At 43.1% G+C, this 18,999-nt stretch overlaps 1 protein-coding gene across 2 annotated transcripts in view; it reads left to right on the forward strand.

The window, feature by feature from the left end:
* The window catches only part of APC (APC regulator of Wnt signaling pathway), a 174,653-nt gene that overhangs the window by 20,019 nt on the left and 135,635 nt on the right, over nucleotides 1-18,999 (forward strand). Inside the window, exon 1 of one of the 2 annotated variants that reach the window (XM_090038379.1) lies at nucleotides 7,000-7,073. The exons of the other annotated variant lie outside the window; for it this stretch is intronic. The gene's annotated coding sequence lies outside the window, so the exon portion shown is untranslated. Of the gene's footprint in view, nucleotides 1-6,999; nucleotides 7,074-18,999 lie in introns of those variants that run through there. 2 annotated transcript variants of the gene reach the window in all.

The raw sequence follows: 18,999 nt of genomic DNA on the forward strand, positions 1-18,999 counted from the left end.
AAGCAACAAGGAGGAAAGAAATAAAGATGCTGAGTGAGATGATGGACTCATATCTCCTCTTATATGTTTAAACAGTCTGTCTTAGAAATCAGTGCAAAATATATTTTTGAGGAGCATGGAGTGATGTATACTATGTTAAAATATATTGTTGGCATCTACCTTATGAGTGAGGTGCTATTACCAGAAATAAAATTTGAAGTTGGAAATAAAGCCTTTTTGTAGAGCAATAAATAATACAGCTAACCAAAACTCAAATTAAACCAAACCATGCCCTCTCTGCTTGACAAATATTAGTTCTTTTGTACACTTTTCTACTGACAGCTAGATTTGAAAAAAGGATGGCTTTGCACTAAGGCAAGGATTTTTGTGGATGATATCTTTTATTGGACTGACACCATGGTTGGGATAGATGGAGATACACAACATTTTGAGCGCAAAACTTGTCTGCCTGAATCTGTCCCAACCATGCAGTTGGTGTAATAAAAGATAGCAACTTACAAAAATTCTTACCTCTTGCATATTTCCTGGCTACATGATCACATCATTACTACCATGGCTTTGTACTGTTATCTAGAAAGCAGATTTTGGGGACTCTATACTTTAGGAGATTTGGTAATGCATTCTGCTCAATATGGGTCAGTGGTTTGAGTGCCACTGGCTAGCGTAAAGTGACCAAAAATTACTATTGTGTCATGCTGTTAAGTAACACGGTATAACTTGGTCCATGAGCTGTTTTTTTGACAGATGTGTTTAACAGAATGCTTGAGACTTTGAGTGAGCTTGGAAATGATTATTTTTTTCTGTTTCCCTACCCTGAAGTATCCCTGTGTGTTGTGGTTGCAGCATGGTGGCAGAACATTATGGAGGACTTCTGCTGCTGCCAATGCTCAACTTGTTCTTTGAATACAGAACTTCAGGCTGTAGAGTAGTGAATCTGGCATCTTTTCGTGTGCACTGAATTCATTTAAACAAAATTATTCAGCCTTGAGAGCACCAAGGTTTTCTGGCAAATGCATAGGTCAAGCTTTACAGGAGTCCTATCACGCTCTGTTTGTTACAGCTTTTCAGTATTAGAAAATACAGTACTGTTGTGTATAAAGGAGCAATGCATTACGAAAATCCTCACTCTTGGCATTCCCATTTTGGATTCCAGAGGCAAGTCTATGAGGCTGTTTTTAAATATTAGCTTTCACTTAAAAACATACTGAGCTTTAAATCTAAAACAGCAAGATTTCACATATCCTCTGACACACAGGATTTATCTTCACTGAACACTTAATTAACTCTGTGTGTGCATAGGCTGTAGTTATAACTAGAGGCAATGACTTGATGGCTTTTAACTTGATGGCTTAACTTGATGGCTAGTTTATGGTAGAAAGCTTTCGATGACAACTTTTCATTAACTGAATAAAGGGAAGTGCAAAATCAAATTTGCAAGTTCAAGCTGGAGAGTGGCTGATTAGGCTACTGTACTGCAGAATAGGCCCAGAGGTTGCAGTGGACCTCAAGCTGAATAAGTCAACAGTCTCATGGTTTTTCATATATAAATAACAAATATGTATATATTTAAAAAAAATCTATCTACATAGATATCTATATCTAGATATCTATATTCTAGAAAAACTATGTATGTATAAAATATTCTGAAAATTTGATTGCAGATATAAAATTGTACTTGCCAGTTTGTACTTGCCAAATATAAAATGTATATTAAAAATGCAATAATACTCTAGGTTATATTAGCAAGGATGTTGCCTTCAGGTTGCAAGATATGATTGTTTTATTCTGGTCAGCCCTAGTGGGGTCTCACTTGAATCATTATGTCCAGTTTTGGGTAGCTCACTTAAAGGAAGATGTAGATAAATTGAAGAGTCTATCACAGAATAACAGCAATGGTTAGTGGGTCTTGGAAACATGATTTACAAGGAAAGATTGGAAGAATTGGTATTATTTAATCTGGACAAGAGAAGGCTGAGTGGGGATTTGATAAGTCTCCAAATACAAAATAAGTGGTAATGAACAGGGATCTGGGTTTTCTGTTTCCTGCAGAAAAATGCAGATTTTCTCTTTGTAGGCTTGTAGAGTTCCAGCTTGCAGTGAGTTGCTTGGGGCTGGGAGGAGTGGAAAACAGGGCAGTTGAAACAGGGTTGGGGAGGTAAAGGTGGGAGAAAAAATCCAGGGATGTGGAGCAGGGGATCCCATGCGCATGTCCATATATGCTCGCACACATGGCCGGCAATATGACTAGATGGTGGTGGGAGCAGCCCTGACAGCTACATGCAGATAAGCCTGTGGGACAGGAACTAGGGGTGGGATTGGAGAGCCAGGGCTTGGGGACTGTCCCTTCACCATCATGGCAGGAGGCCAAGCTCTGATGAGCCTGAAAGAACCCAGCACCATTGGGTGCAGGGGCTCTGATGGCACAGGGGCAGTCCGGTCATACCATAGCTTGGTGCATGGCCATAATGGCGTGCAGCTGGTCCAGGCCATCAGGGGCCAAACTCTGGTGAGTCCAGACCAGCCCTGTTGTATCAGGGCAGGGGCCAAGCTCTGGAAAGCCCCACACACGTTGGTGACATGCCATTGGGGGATGGGGAGGCATGTGCTACTCCAGATTTCTGTGCCAACAGCACGGCATAGGGCTGCAGCCCAGCTGGACCAGCACTGGGCAGGAACTGCCTCTGTAGCCCAGCAGGTGGGACCCATCGCAGAAGGGTGGAGTGGGGTGGGGAGACTCAGTGCTGCTGCCTCTGGGAGCCTCATGCCAGCCACAGCGTCATGGATACCACAGTGAGGCACTGCTTGGCAGCAGCTGTGACATAAAGTTGTGCATCCTGCCGCCCCACAGCCCCACCACCCCCCAGCAGCACCGGCAGGGCACTGGCATGTCAGCTGCTGTGCTCCACAACGCAGTGAGGGGCAGGCAGTTGCATTTGGACCTACTGCCTGGTGCAGGGGGGGAGCTGCTGCTGGGAGGGAGCGAGTAGAAGGTAGGCAGAGGCTGTGGAGAGGCACTGGGAGGGCTGTGGCTTGGGAGTGAGGGGCACCAGCATAGGACTACTCAGCACTACAAAGCAGCGGCGGGGACAGCCACAGCTGACTGATGTCTTGGTGAGCAAAGGGAGCAGGAGGACCTTTTCTATGATTTAAAAAAACCCCCCCAAAATCAAACACCAAAATTTACAGGTATTTAGAATTTATTCTACTATAATGGTAGAGGCACTGGTAGGCTTCCAAATTGCCTTAAAATTGCAAATATATCAATAAAACATTGTGTTCAACTGATAGCTAGATATATAGCAGTGTTTCATTTTAATTGTAGAAAAACACAGATCCTGGGGGTTGTTATTGGAGAATTTTGGATTTTTTTAAACAGAAAACCAGGACCCCTATTATGAAACAAGTGGTGCTTCTCTGGTCCAGGACAAGAGTTAAGGGTTTTAAATAGCAGTGAAGAAAATTTTAGAATGACTGTTAGGAAGAGTATTCCAACTATGAGGAGCGTGTAAGGACTAGAACATTACTGGGAGATGTTGTAGGGTCTTTATTATTGGAAGTTTTTAAGAACAGGTTAGATGCACTTTTAGATGAGATGATTGAGACAATGTTGTTTCTGCCTTGGGCCTGGGATTAGACTAGATGACCTCCTGCAGTCCCTTCCAGTCCTATTTTTCTGTGATTCTGTGACCTTCTGGGCATGCGTTGATACTGCATATTTTGAGTTTTCTTTTGCACCATGGCTGCTCTCACTTGGCCTAGGGTAACTTAAGAGGATCTAACGAATATAGCTAGCTAGAGTTAATTTGGAATAAAAGCAACTTTGGTTTTTATCACTGAGGAGCTGCAACTTTTAACTGAGATCATGTTACGGTCTGTAAAAGAACTCGAATATAAAACTGCTTACTTTGACTCATTACATATTAGTAGCAAAACTAGAAACAGCTTCAAGCTCTGTAAAGTAACTGGGATCATTTGCAATTTCTGGAAGATATCAAGTAATGTAAGTGCTTTTCCTATACTATATCAGTCTCTAAAACCAAGCTCAAAAGCTTGGAGTAATTTAAATAATTGCTGTAGTTATTTAACCACCTAATTCTCCCCAAAAAGATTGGTTGGGGTGGGGAATAGAAGCAAGTAGTAAGAGAGAAAAAACATAGAAAACTTAAATTCTAATGAAATCTTTATTTTATAGCGAGAAGGCAAACCAGGGTTCTTAATGCACCATAACACAACAGTCACGTGATTCTGTTGTGGTACCATCCTTCTTTGGAGTGACTGATGGTAGCAGACTTGCTTCCCTTCACAGGGGCAGGATCCTTCTATAATAATGGGCCATGGGTAGGCAGGCATAACACTTAAACCATTCCAAGAATGTCACCGTTTGGAAACGATACAGAATTGTCCCAGGTGTCTGCATGTGCACTGCTGAGGGTTCTAAGTAGAACCATAACTTTTTAGGCATTACGGTGCTGGACTGCCACCAGGGGCTGCCTAATTTCAACTTTTTGTACCCAGCTTAATTGCAACTTTTTGTCCCCCCCTCACTAACATTGAGTTCAAGAAAGCACTTTACTGAAATCTGTGTGCTGGTACCTGACTCTGCATCGCCTGGGAGGGGTGTAGGGCCGCTGCCTGGAGCCCTGCATCTGGGTTCGTAGGATCTGGGTGGTCTAGAGCTGCCAGAGCTTTCACAGCTTTTAAGGAGCACTTCCCCCTCACCATTCATTAGTTCATTTCAATTCCTGGAAACTGTGCAGGGTTTGGTGTATCCCAGGCTGAAACAGTTCAGGAAATTTAAACCATAGTAAACTAGCTTGTATGTCTAGACACTTGTGGTTTAAACTGTATTTAAACCAGTCTTAAATGTTAGATCTGTCTGCACCCTTGGGGTGCGTCCAGATGTGCATAGATGTTTGGTTCCCCAGGGACAACCAGTGACAGTGCACCTTTAGCGCATAGCAAGTTACTCCAGGGGTGGAGGGGAGGCTTGCCTGGGGGGCTCCCAGGGCTGCAGCCATGGTGATTCTGTGGCGTGGAGCCTGGCTCACAGCAGACTGTGGCCCTGGGTGGCTCGGTTCCATTTTATAGCAGCGTTCACTGCCTGAGCAAATGCTGTGCCATTTTATTTCCCACAGGTTTTTTGACCCCTGTATATCCAGGGGTCAAAAAAACTCACAGGAAAAAAACCCGGCACAGTGCATGGCTGCTCCCGGGCCAGATGTAGGGACGATTGGCTCATCCAGGGCCACATGGGGGGAATCCTGCTGCTGGGTGAGCCTTGTTCCCTGCCTGCCCAGTGGGGACAATCAATCTGTCCAGGGCCATGTGGGGTGGGGCAGGCAGTGGCAGGAGCTCCCCCCACCCACATGGCCCTGGACCAGCCAATTGTCCCATCTCGCCCGGGAGCAGCCGAGCCCCATCCCCTGCTCTCTCAGTGGCTGGATGCCTGCTGTGCTAGGGCACAGCTGGGCCCAGAGCTGGGACAACTGGCCTGTCCAGGGTCATGTGGGGGGGCCTCAGCAGCTGAAGCCCTCCCCCCAAGTGGCCCCGGACAAGCCGCCTTCTCTGTGTACAGATCGGGGCACAGGTTGCCACTGCAGGCTGGGGCCAGCAGCAGTGCTGGGAGGGGGGCTGTAGCCACCTGACTCTCCCCTACCAGCACTACCACCCACCCCGAGCACAGCCCCGGCCCTGGCCCCAAACTGCCCTGCCCTGTGTGCAGATCTGGGGGCACATGCCCCCTGTGCCCTCCTAGGGTATGCCCCCCACACCACCCGGGATTGGTCCTCCCACCTACCTGAACCCTTGCTCCTGCCTCTGCCCTTCCTCCCTCACTGTGGGGGCCTCAGTCTGGCCCCCAACCCTCCCTCCCCACCTGCTAGGCTGGGGGTGTGTGGCTGGGCCCCCCCAGCCTCAGATCATGTCTGGTTCTCCAGGATTGACCAGTTGATCGTGATCAAGTGGTTGGTGACCACTGCCCTAGACACCTGATGTATTAATGTTGGCTACATACTTTATGCTTTGTCAAGCTACTGTAATTGTTGGAAGTGAGTAATAGCTTGGGATTTTCTTGGCATGTAATAAATAAAATAATAATATACATATATACAATAATGTCCCTTGGCATGTAATAAATAAATAAAATTAAATTTGTATTTTTATTTGATAGGTGTCCCATTTCCATTTCTATCTTTCTATATATCTTCTACTTATTCTCTCTCTAGTGACATCCAGTTCCCACTCCATTTTCTCCTTACTTCCTGTTTTATTATTCTTGCTTAAAGGATCCCTTCCCCGTCTGTCCCCAAGACTGACCAGATTCTAGGGGAAGCAGATGTTTAATCCTCTGGATGTGGACCAGGATGCATCACATCTTCTAATTCGAGTTAGGCCATTGGCTGCACTGGGCTAGGCTGGGTACCCACGTGACTGGAATGTGGCTGTATTGGTTCCGGCTCTAGCGCAGCCAGTGGGTGCGGGAGGGGACTGGGCGCTGGAGACAGAATGGGGGCACAACTAGCTCCAGACATGGGGTAAGTGAATTTGAGGAGGGCATGGCAGTCTGCGCTGTGCTGTGTTGTAACATTCACTGCTTGTCTCGGTCTATTGCTTTTGGCAGAGTGTTTGTCTTTCCAGACTGCTGCATGACAAGCCGCAAGGAAAGGAGGCTGGGTTTTTCTCTCCTCCTCCTGCTGCTGCTGCAGAGAGGAGCCAGGGCTGGATTTCTTGTGGTTCTGATCCATGTTTTTGACAGGAGAGGAGGAGGGGGCGGTGCCGGGAAGGCAGAAGAAAGCGGCTTTTGTGGCTAGAAAATAGATTTTTTTTTTTTAAAGATTTGTTGACATAGAAAAGAGTTAAAAACAGTATCTAAGGAAACGGGCAAAGGATAACAAAGAATGGAGCAGATTCATTGCAAGGAGGAATGAGAGCTTGAGCCCATTGAGATCCTTGTCCTGCTCCTCCCTTCCGCCACAGCAGCAGCAGCCTGGGAAGGGACACAAAGCAGCAAAGGAGATGCCTTGTTGAGAATCTAACACTCACCATGCAGGGGTTTTGGGGGGAGGATGAAGCAGGTATTCCAGAGCATGAAATTCTTTCTTGTGGTTTTTAAATGTTAACATTTCACTCGGGTACTGTGCATGCTATTGGGGAAAAAGCAAGCTATACTTCTTTGCGACTAGTGTTACGTGTCTTTGTTAGTGACAGGATGTATAGTGGCTTCTCTGCAGTTCACTGCAGCAGCTTTTGCTCCTCTGCTTAAAAAGGAGAAAGCTGCAGAGGGATGAGAGGCTGTGCAGCACTGCTATGCCTAGAAATGTATTTAAAGGATATGGTTCAGTGGCCAGTTGCAACCTATGTAACAGCTGAAATCCTGAGGATTTTTCTGCAAACAGAAAGAAATGTGCATATTCAATGAACACTAAAACCCTCTGACATTTAAAAAAATATTTAACATCACAAAGAGATGCTTGGACCTGTGATTTAACTTGAATACTGTTGGAAATCTTAATACATTATTTATGAAGCAGTGGGTCTTTTCTCTCTCTTTGTCAGATATGCAGCTTTTATTCTAGTAATTAGGTCATCTGAAAGCAAATCACTTTTTAGTTTTGCTAAAAATGTAAAATAATTTTCAGAAGGCAAATAAAATGCCAAGTAATTTCATTAGTATTTATTTTTTGGAATTTAGTTGAATTTTAAATTTTCTGTCTGTCATCCTCAAGGAAGGGCTTTGGATGGAAGCTACGCTGAGCATCTCTCATTTAACAGAAGCTCGCTGTTCCTGAAGGGATCAGCAAACCAACATTTGAATATTATTTAATATGGGTATACATACCATGAGAGGTTTTTTTTTTTTTTTTTAAAGCAACATGCATATTTCATACTTCTGGTTTGTATGGAAAATTTTCAATAAATTCTGTTACGCATACGTGAATAGCATGGCTTATGTTCTGACTTTATATTTGAATAGTATTTTCTTCTCTCTTCCTTTACTCCCGGTCTGGGGAGAAAGGATGTCTGTTCTGTTCTTTCTGTGGTTGAATGTGTCCCTTAATGTTACTGCTTTTTAATATATTAAACATTTATTCAAGTTTTCAATCAATTCCAGTAATACCTAGTAAATTTCTGATTATTTTATCAAAGAAATGGAAGTCTTGTGAAACAATTAACCATCCTTTTAAAATATCTGTAATATAAAGTTGAAGTATTTACCCAGAACAGGATCTTCAGTATTTTTATTGGGACTCCTAAGAAACTCCTAGAATGTCTGCACTTAAATTCACTACTTTCCATAATCTGATCAAGTATAAGGCTTCTATTGCCAGTATTAAATGACAAGGCAAACAGAAGACTAACAGAGATGACATAAAGTGTTTTTTACACTATAACTTAATGAAGCTGAGAAACCGTATTCAATATTGTATCCTTGTCTGTAACGTACTATAAATTAGATTGATTATGTTTCTCTGAGTTCCTGTGTGATGAAAGGATTCATTTTTGTTGAGTTAAGTCCTCATGTCCTGTTATAAATTTATATTAAGAATGATTATTATAATTGAGGCTAAGAGGTAAAAACTACTGAAGGTATGAATGTTAATTTTAGTTAGTTGAATACTGGAAAATACTAATGCTTCTGATGATTTAAAAAGCATTTTCACTTTTTCTGAAAGAAAGCAAGGAGAAACAATAAAACATGGCAACATTTATAATGGGGATGCTACTTATTTGACTTTATTTTTGAAATCATAGAAAGAGGCAGTCTTCTACCTGTTCTCCATACCTGACCTAAGCAGTTGCTACTAGAAACCAAGAAAATCTTCCTGTTAAAACTGGCATTATGAGTAAAATATGCTACTAAACTAGGTAGTTGTGTTTGCCAAAACTTTGCAAGCGACCTTGAATTTAAATATAACACACACAAAGATGGATATGGTCCTGAAACTGTTTTTCATGGAATTAGTATAATACAGTATATAGACTCCTTTGGTACATAGCGCTTATATGGAACTTATACTCTTAAAACAGTTGAGTTGATGAAATATTTAATGTTTTGATCAAGTTGATTTACTTTTTCATGAATTTAGTGAAAAAACAAATAATTAGGCTTAGGTGTTTACTTTGTTTAAGTCTTGCTCTTATAAACTAGCTTTGGTTAAAGTTGAGAATTTTAGGTGGTTGGTAGTATACATTTCATACAGTTTTCTGTATGAACAGATGCTGATGTATTTCCTGCAAGATGAATGGTTTCCTGTTCTCTTCAGGTGTTAGTTGAAGATGACATTGATGGATTATACATAATGTGAAAAAATTAAGGGTAATATAGGAATAACCTTTTTTCCAAAGTATTTTTTTATATTTTAAAATAATTTTTTATTAAGTCTGGTCTTTTTTAAGTTCTTGACTGAAATTGATGTTTTCAGTCGTGAAGTATTCTTGAGGTATTCTTCACATAGCATTCACTTACCAAAAACAAGGCAAATACAAAATTACAGGACATAATAGCATGGCATACATGGTGAAGAATAGTCAGTCATGAGTAATGGCTAAACTGATGATTGCTAAGGATGAGTGTTCATGTTTGTGAATCACCCTTGGTCCAATATAAAAAGTTATGATTCACATAATTTCTTAGCTATTTTGTGTTAAATATAGACAAGTACAAATCATGTTTCTTATTTCAAGGACTTATTCTGAATGACCTGTGACTAACAAGCTAAGGAACTTCCTAACCCTGAATTCTAAAGCAAGGAATAAATTTTTCCTTGGCTAAGTAATGAAAGATGAAATTAACATGTCTGTTCATAATTTGAGATGCATGGTTTAGCTTTCATACTTTATTTTTTCTAGTACTAAGACTGGTTTTTTAGGATTTGTAATTAATACTTTATAGCCAAATTACACTTGTGCTTTCTTCTTCTGAGACTAGAACAGACTTGAAAATAATAAACCTGGGACACAATACAAAAGACAGAATCAGCCTCCACGTTTATTGTCCTTAGTGAGCTACTCTACTCTTCTGTGTATAGAATACAGTAGCCATAAGTCATCTGTTATTTTGAGACTCTGCTGAAGAAACTTGCTTTGGTTAAGACAGTGGTTCTAAACCTTTTCAGACTCATTGGACAATGACAGCTATTAGCTTTCACTCTTTTTTCTTTTGTATGATAAAGCAGTTCTTCTCTTACAAAAAACTCAAAAAAAATACCACAACAGGTCAGAAGATTTTTTTGAAACTATAGGTTCATGTTTGAAATGTCCAGGTTTATCTTGTGATCTTGTAGGTCTTTGACTCTTAACAATGCTAATATTGTATGGCACCCCACAGCATCATTGGAAGAATCTCATGACACCCCAGGGTGTCATGACATCCAGGATGAGAATCGTTGGGTTGAGACGCAGGCGTTATGGTATGGGTGAGGGTAGACCAAGAGCAGCTGCTCCAAAGACTGCTGCTAATGGAGCACAGGGTGGAGTTCTGGGCTACAATCAGGTGGCTTCAGAGACCTTACATGCTGACTTTGGGAACTAGAATAAATAATGGTCATGTTTGAAAGCTGGCACTTGGTAAATTTGTGTAATTTTTTTCTGATAACAGAATATTTATAGTTGGGCAGAGGTAGGCATACCTGAACTGAATGAATCCTTAGATTAGATATAAACATAAGTGTTTAGAAGCACCATCTATAGACATTGGACCAGTTTTTCCTTCAAACGAAAATCACTTTCTCTGTCACAAGGCAAAAAAAAATCTGTAGCAGTGGACTGTTCCAAAAATTCTTAACTGTTGCCAAATTCCAACATAAATATACCTTGAGTTTAATTCATATCCAAAGTCTTGGCATCCCTTTGATCTCATTTTCAATGGACCCAGAGGTTCTTTGTTGTTTCCTATTGTAGGTACAAGTAGAGCTGCCTCTAGGAATGGAGAATTCGAATATATTAAGAACAAAAGAAACCTTCGCTATGGTACAGGCCAACCACTAGATGGAGGTGGTTAACATTGTTAATAATGACACTGAAAAAGAAGATGTGTTCAATAAATATTTATTTTCAATTTAACAAATCAGGATAAAATGTTTGAATCCAGGGCTGGATACAGAGGAGCTGCTGTGGCATGGCCTTACCCTGTCAGACCACACCATGTGAGCAGCAATTAGGGGCTTTAAGTCTCTCAATCAGGTAGGATTTCTCCATTTCCCCCCCCCCCCCATTACGCTCCATGTTCAGTAGCATGTCCCCTCTTCCCTATTCACTGCTGCCACTGTCCTTGATTGCCCTGGGAACAGGGGAGCTCCAGAACTGCTCCTATCTCACTCCAGCCAGGATGTGTGAGGAGGTAAGCTCAGCTGGAGACAGTAGTCATGGGCAGGTTTCTCTTCTCTGCTAGTTTCCCTCTGGGTGTTTCCTGCCATCCTGGGAAGTAGAAGAAGGGAAAAGGAGAACGAAGAACCTGCTTACTGCTGTTGCTGCTGAGCCCTGTTCCTCATGTAGCTCTGGAGTTCCTCCTCCCAGAGCAACCAGAGACACCAAAGGCAGTGATGGGTGTGGGAGGGGGTAAATATGGGGGGGGACAGGACATGTGGCTGAGCATGGAGTGGAAAGGGGTGCTAAGGATTGGGTGTAGGGAGATGCATACCTGATTCTGAGACTTTAATTCCCATGCCTGCAGGTCCTATGGTGTGGTCTCCCCACCCTGGTGGGAGGAGGGAGCTAGGAGCAGGTGTGCAGCTACCCTTATAGCACTGATTGGTGTTCTTGTACCTACCTTTACGAAATTCTGTATCTACCCATGCTTATATTATCTGAAGGTGGTGAAGTAATGGGTTATAGCAGTGTTGAGGTGATGTTGCTGTGATGGTCTAGGAGATATGTGAAATGCAATAATTCTTGTGGGTAATATCTTTTACTGGATCAACTGTATGCTTGGTATAGACACAAGCAAACTTCTGGGTGTCACAGTACCTTTCTTCAAACCTCTGAAGTACTCCAGCTACTGTGATACCCAAAAGCTTACTTATGTCTATACCATATACTTGGTCCAATAAAAGATAGCACTCACAAGAATTCTTGGCTGATAAATTAGTAAACAAGCAAACTGTTAAACAACATTGGAAAACTTGCAGCCAGGAGTTTTAAAGGCTTAGGAGGGTTTCAGTGGTGTCATTGGTAAATCATGAAATACACGGGGAAACTGGAAGTGTTAATGTTCAAAATGAGTAGGCTTGCAGTAAGGTACTTAACTTAATCAAATTTTCTGTGTGGAAGAAAATATAAAATTCTGAATGACACATGATATTGGCAGGATAGTAAATGGTATTGAGGACAGATGGTTGTACAGATATATTGAATTGCTTGGTAAACTGGGCCATACAAACCAATTGTTTTTTAATACAGTCAAATACAAAGTCATAAGTCTAAGAATGCAAGCAGTGAAGTTCTCCTCTCTTTCAGTGTCCTGGAAAGCAATGACTAAAAAGGATTTAGGCATCATAGTGGGCAAGCAGGTAAACATGAGTTACCAGTATGATGCTGTGACAAAAAAGGCTAATGCGATGATATCATAATGCAATTATATCAATCAACACACACATGCACAAGCAACCAAAAAACTAACACAATCAGAGTGTTTCTTTTGTCCTGCTTTTATTTTCATTTTCAAATTCTTAGAAGGCATTGAATGTGATATGGTGACGAGGAAAAAGAAAAGTTCCTAGAAAAAAATGTGGGTGACTCGAGGAGAGAAGTGAAGTGAATATTTGCCTTCCACTGAAAAATTTAAATGCTGAAATCAGATTTATAGAGTAAAATTACTGTATTTACTCGAACATAAGGCAACCCCCCCTATAGTTTAATTCTATATGTGGGAAATGTATACATTAGCTATAATTTCCCAGGTATAGAATCAAATTATTGGAGTCTTGCCTTGAATTCGTACCCCTGCCACTGCTCTAGCAAAGAGAATAAGTGTGGGGGGTTAGGTAGCCCCCTTGCCCCCTACACCCTCAGCTTTCCTCCTCTAGCCTCTTCCATTCTTCCTTAGTGTTAGACCATGCTTTCCTTGAGGACATGGAAATTAGAAGCAAACTTGAAAATACTGACCTAGAAATAAACACACCTGTAGTAACTTGCATAAAGGGAAGTTGCTACAGGTAACCGTGGATTTGGTTCATCCAGCATTGGTGCAGTTTACCCTCTTGAAACAACTGCAAGTTTTAGCACGTGTACTCCATAAACACACTTTTAAGTAGCACTTCTCTACCTATTTGTATCTGTATATAGTACAGACTATCCATAACATTAGTCCAAATCCAAAAAGGCTCATTATTTACCATATAGTTCATTGGGCTGAACCCCAGCAGAGACTACAGCGTTTCAAGCTGTGGTGACTCCACAGCTCAGCACTGCTTAGAATGTGTGTGTATTTCAGATATCCCCCACAAAGTATTAATGTGTTGAAGTAGTTTCCTACTTATAACTTGAACTCGGTGTTCTTGTAGGGAGTCCTGGGATCCTCCAAAAATTTATATGTAGATGAGGTGCAGAGCAGCTTGGTTTGGTTCCACCTCAGGGAGGGCAGGGCCACGCTAATCGTATGTGCCAGGCTGAGCGAGGGGGTGACAGGGATTCTGGCTAAGTTGTTTGAGGCCCCAGTCAGTGATGTTTGCCAGGCATTTAAAACTGGTTAAAAAACAGGACTTGCTGGAAACAGGAAAGAAAGTTGCAGCTGAGCTGCAGGAGTGAAGAGAAAGTAAAAATGTATGCAGTGTAGTGGTTCACCATGACTTGAAAGATTCAGCACTGAGGGGGACCAAGGGCAATGGGCAATACTATATATCTTATTCAGATGGTTTACATTAGCATTGATCAGGACAAGAACTTACCTGATGGGACCACGTGAAATGTATGGGTACTAGAGGAGGATGAGACGGGTAGAGGGGGGTCTGGCATAGACTTGTTCAGGGGCAGGCCTTCTAAGGAGGGCAGTGGGTACAGGTATGGAGATGGGTGTGTGGGTGTACAGACATGCAGTGCAAACTGTGTAACAGGGTTTAAGTGTGTTTTGATCTGCCAAGTGAACCACAGGGGTCACTTGGCAGAGCGTTGGAGGTCTGTGTGCATGTATCTCTCTCTCTCTCTCTCTCTCTCTCTGTCATATATTCCTGTGTCGTTCCCCCCCCATCCAGGACCATTCCCTCCTTCTCTTCTGCTGCTTGGGGTCCGGGCCTGCTCCCCCCTCCTTGCCATAGCAGTGGGGGGAGGGAGGGAGTGAGACCAGGCCCAATGCAGGGGAGGACTGGGCCTGAGGGTGGGGAGAAGCCAGGCTGGCATGGTGGGGGGGGGGGGGGAAGCAGCAGGCCTAGGCCAACCCGCCGGCAGTGGGGAGTTTTGGGGAGCAGGCTTGGGGCCAGTGTGGAGGAGGGAGGGGGTGGGGGAGGGAGAGGTGGGGTTGGGGAGGAGTCGGCCTGGACCCGGGGAAGAAGGCTCACACCTCCCCTCCCCCAGGTGCTGCTGCACTGGGACAGGATGGGCCTACTGCTACCCCCTCAACACCACAGCAGGCTGCTTTACCCCCTGTGCCACTGCCACCTCCAAGGAGCAAGGCGGGGGGTGTGGTGCAAGGCCAGCTCCATCATCACCACCCACGGGGGGGCAAGGCCTTGCCACCCCCATTTCGTCTGCTCTGTTGCTGCTGACTGACCCCCCCCCACACACATGCACTGCAGCCCATGTCTTCTCACCATCATGGGAGTGTGCTGCCACCTGTCCAAATGCTTTTTTATAATATTAGAATTGCATATAAATATTTACATATAAATATTTTTGAAAAAAAAGAAGACAAGGTCTTACTTGGGAAGGGAAAATTCCTGCTGGCTAGGGAAAACCACGAATGTGGCAGGGGGTAGGACCTTGAGTAAAGTAATGCATTGTTAGCCTCCCACTTTCACTTCTAGTGGGAAGATCTCAGCTATATGCCAACTTTATGGGAATGGAAGTCTCCTCCCTTGCTTGCTCCTGCGGTCAGATGTATGAGGGCAAGCAAAACTCGGGGACATCTGAACCCGAGGAAGTCTCTGGGCCTGCATATAAGATGTCTGCCAAGGGATTTGGAAGTATCTGAAGCCCCAGGTGGGGGGTGGAGGATACTTGCCAGCAGCAGGGTCACATGGGTTCTTGAATGACTCTTATGGATTTGAAATTGATTTGGCTGATTTAACTTGAGACAAAAAATTTCCTTTAAAAAGAAATTCAGAACAAGGACGAGATTGGAGAAGTAAAGGAAAAAGGAATGGATGTACTTATTTCATTGAACTGACCGAGAAGACTGATGGGAAGGGCGCAAGAGTTTTAGGTGGTTACTGAGGTAATAGGTTTTTTGTTTTAGAGGGAGGTTAACTGATATTCTTGGCTCTGTATGAAGAAATAGAGTTTTCTAAGGGTTTTTTTTGGGAAGTTGATGTATGTTGTATAAGGGTTTAATACATGTAGTTGTATGTTTTTAGAGAGAGAGCTGTTTTGTGATATAAAATCATGATAAAACAAGGATGCTTAATATGTGAAGCTTTGTAAGTGCAAAGTGATAAGTATGTTTTTAATAAAATTTGTAATGGGAAAAAAAAGATTCCCATCAGTGCGTTTACCCAATATGGGCCATGTGTTTTACAGGCATGCTTATTGTTGGCTGCATTTAATCAACTTAATAGGTGTTTTCCATTACTGAGCATAGTGGACATAGTTTTCCTGGACTTCCGGAAGGCTTTTGACACTGTCTCTCACCCCGTTCTCATTAAGAAACTGGGGGGCTGTGGTGTAGACACCCACACAGTCAAATGGGTCGCCAACTGACTGGAGGACCTCACCCAGAAGGTGGTAGTGGATGGGTCCTTCTCAACCTGGAAGGACGTGGCCAGTGGGGTTCTGCAGGGCTCGGTCCTCAGGCCCGCAGTGTTCAACATCTTTATCAGTGATTTGGACGAGGGGGTAAAAAGCACCCTGTTCAAATTTGCTGATGACACTAAGATGTGGGGGGACGTGGGCACGCTAGAAGGAAGCAACAGGCTACAATCAGACCTGGACAGGTTACAAGGGTGGGCGGATGAGAATAAGATGGGATTCAACACAGACAAGTGCAAGGTGATGCACCTCGGGAGGAACAACCGGCACCATACCTACAGGTTGGGGAACTCCCCTCTTGTCAGCACGGAGGCGGAAAAGGATCTTGGAGTCATCATTGACTCCAAGATGAACATGGGCCGGTAGTGTGGAGAGGCAGTCAGGAAGGCCAGCCGCACTTTGGCATGCATCCACAGATGCATCTCGAGCAGGTCCAAAGAGGTGATCCTCCCCCTCTATGCGACACTGGTCAGGCCGCAGTTGGAGTACTGAGTCCAGTTCTGGGTGCCACACTTCAAGAGGGATGTGGGCAGCATGGAGAGGGTCCAGAGGAGGGCCACTCGTATGATCAGGGGACAGCAGGACAAGCCCTATGAGGAGAGGCTACGGGACCTGAACCTGTTCAGCTTCCAAAAGAGAAGGCTGAGGGGGGATCTCGTGGCCTGTTATAAACTAGTCAGGGGGGATCAGCAGGCATTGGGGGAGTCACTGCCGAGCACTGCCAGGAGTGACCAGGGATAATGGTCACAAGCTGGCAGAGGGTAAATTCAGATCAGACATCAGAAGGCGCTACTTCACTGCAGAGGGCTAGGATCTGGAACCAGCTTCCAAGAGAAGTGGTGCAGGCTCTTACCCTGGGGGTGTTTAAGAGGAGGTTAGATGAACACCTTGCTAGGGTCGTTTGACCCCAGTACTCTTTCCTGCCATGGCAGGGGGTCGGACTAGATGATCTGCTCAGGTCCCTTCCGACCCTAGAAACTATGAAACTGAGTACATGCAACTTTTGGCAGCACTTTAATGATAGTGTATTTAGTGAGACTTCCTTTTATGCGAATGTAAGATGTGGGGGGTAAGATGTTGATTGCAAGGAAATATTGTCTTATATTTGAATAAATGTGGTAAGTAGATATGTAGCAATTTCTTTTCTTCCTTTTGTACGTCTGTCAGTTGATACATTTCTTTATATTGCATGATTCATGCATAAGCAAATTGTATTTTTAACATAGATCATAAAATGTTCTAAATGTTTACTTTCTTTTCAAGGTTTTGGAAGTACTTTTGAAGAGGAAATCCCTAACTATTCAATAACTTTACCTCAACTTGTTGTCATTACCCTTCTTATTGATTTAATATAAAAGCTGTACTCAATTTAATATTATTGTATAAGTACTTAATATAAGTGTCTTTATTTAACAGTTAAAATGTAGTCCTCAAGTTGTAACCAGTACTCAAAATGCAGGGAAGAACAATAGTGGTATGGTACTCTTTTAATGAGCAGGTGTTTAAATATTTACATGCCCATAAGTAAATCTGGCATAAGTAATTCAGTATTCAGATATCACATCTTTAACCTCTCTGCCATATATAATGACTTTCAATAAAAATTAAAAGCTGGGAAAATGTTAACCTATCTTAGGCCAGTATAAAATGGATGATGTTATGCTTCATCCTATTTTCTGTATTTTTAAATTTTGTTTTCTCTTCATTTTTTCCTGCTACTGCACTTCACTTTCCCTCATCTGTCATTGCCTGCTGTTTGCTACTTTCTCCACCTGTCGATGACCCCAACCCTTCCCAGCTGCTGTCCCTCTTACCCTCATTCTTACTTTTTTTTTTTATTCTTGCTTTTGTGCCCTATCTGTCACTGTGTTGCCTGTTCCAGGCCCTGTCTTACTGTGTTCCATACAGGCTGCCTGTGTCACTTGTAGCAGATATGCTGCAGGTTGGTCACCTCTGCTCTGTTGTATCAGATTCAAAATACATACCTTTGCTTTTCAGGCTTTCCTACTTCTACCCATCCCTAATTATCTGCTAATGAATCTTACCAAATTTTCCCCGTTCACTTTTGCCAACTGTACAGCCCTTATCCACTTGCTTATTCACTTCTTTCAAAAGCACCAAAATGTTGTGGTGTTCTACTGCTTTCCTATGGAACACCTCTCCAAACTAGTTCCTACAGTCACAATGTCCCTTTTCTTGTGGGCCTTCGTAAAATCCCTATTCTTCTGTAATGCCACTATTACATTACATATATTTAATAGTATTTCTTTCCTTTCATATGTATTCATTCTGAATTGTTTTATTTTTGGTAGATGCAAAACTACTCATCTTGTGTCCATACCCAGTTGTCATCTTAGCCCACCTTTTGCTTATCCCATGGATTAAATTATTTACAACCAGGTAACTAGGCAATATAATGCATATAGCATCTAAAGAAGTGTTTCAGTGTCATACATTTTAATAAAAGGAAAGAGAAAGTAATTTCTGTCATGAAAAATGTCAGTACTAAATTGCTGTGCTAGACATATAGTACTGTTCATACAGATTTTGCACGTTCACTTTGAGAAATGTTATGGTGAAGGCAATCAGGATGGGATTCTAGAGTGTCTTGAGCAGCAGCAATGCATGGGCAGGAGGGCATTACTGGATGTGTTACTGGTTGTATGAGGTGGTTGGTCCAGCAATGCAGTCACTATTTTTTTCAAAATTTCCTCCCCCATAGTCAGTGCCTAGAATCATAGAATCAATGAATCGGAAGGATCCTAGACAGATCATCTAATTCGACCCCCTGCCATGGGCAGGAATGAGCACTGGGCGGTGGGAGGGGTCATAAGACCTCAGACAGGTGCCTATCCAGTCTCCTCTTGAAGATCTCCAGGGAAGATGAGAGCACCACCGGTCTGGGAAGCCTATTCCAGGCTCTGGCCACCCTTACAGTGAAGTAGTTCTTCCTAATACCTAACCTAAACCTATCTTCCCTCAGCTTGTGGCCGTTGTTCCTAGTGACTCCAAGGGGGGCCCTGGTGAACAGACTTTCCCCGAGTCCCTGCTGCTGGCCCCTGATAAGGTTGTAGGCAGCCACAAGATCCTCCCCCTTAGTCTCCT

Source organism: Crocodylus siamensis, chromosome 3, assembly GCF_052110815.1.
Source record: "Crocodylus siamensis isolate JL-2025a chromosome 3, ASM5211081v1, whole genome shotgun sequence".
Classification (NCBI taxonomy): Eukaryota; Metazoa; Chordata; order Crocodylia; family Crocodylidae; genus Crocodylus; species Crocodylus siamensis.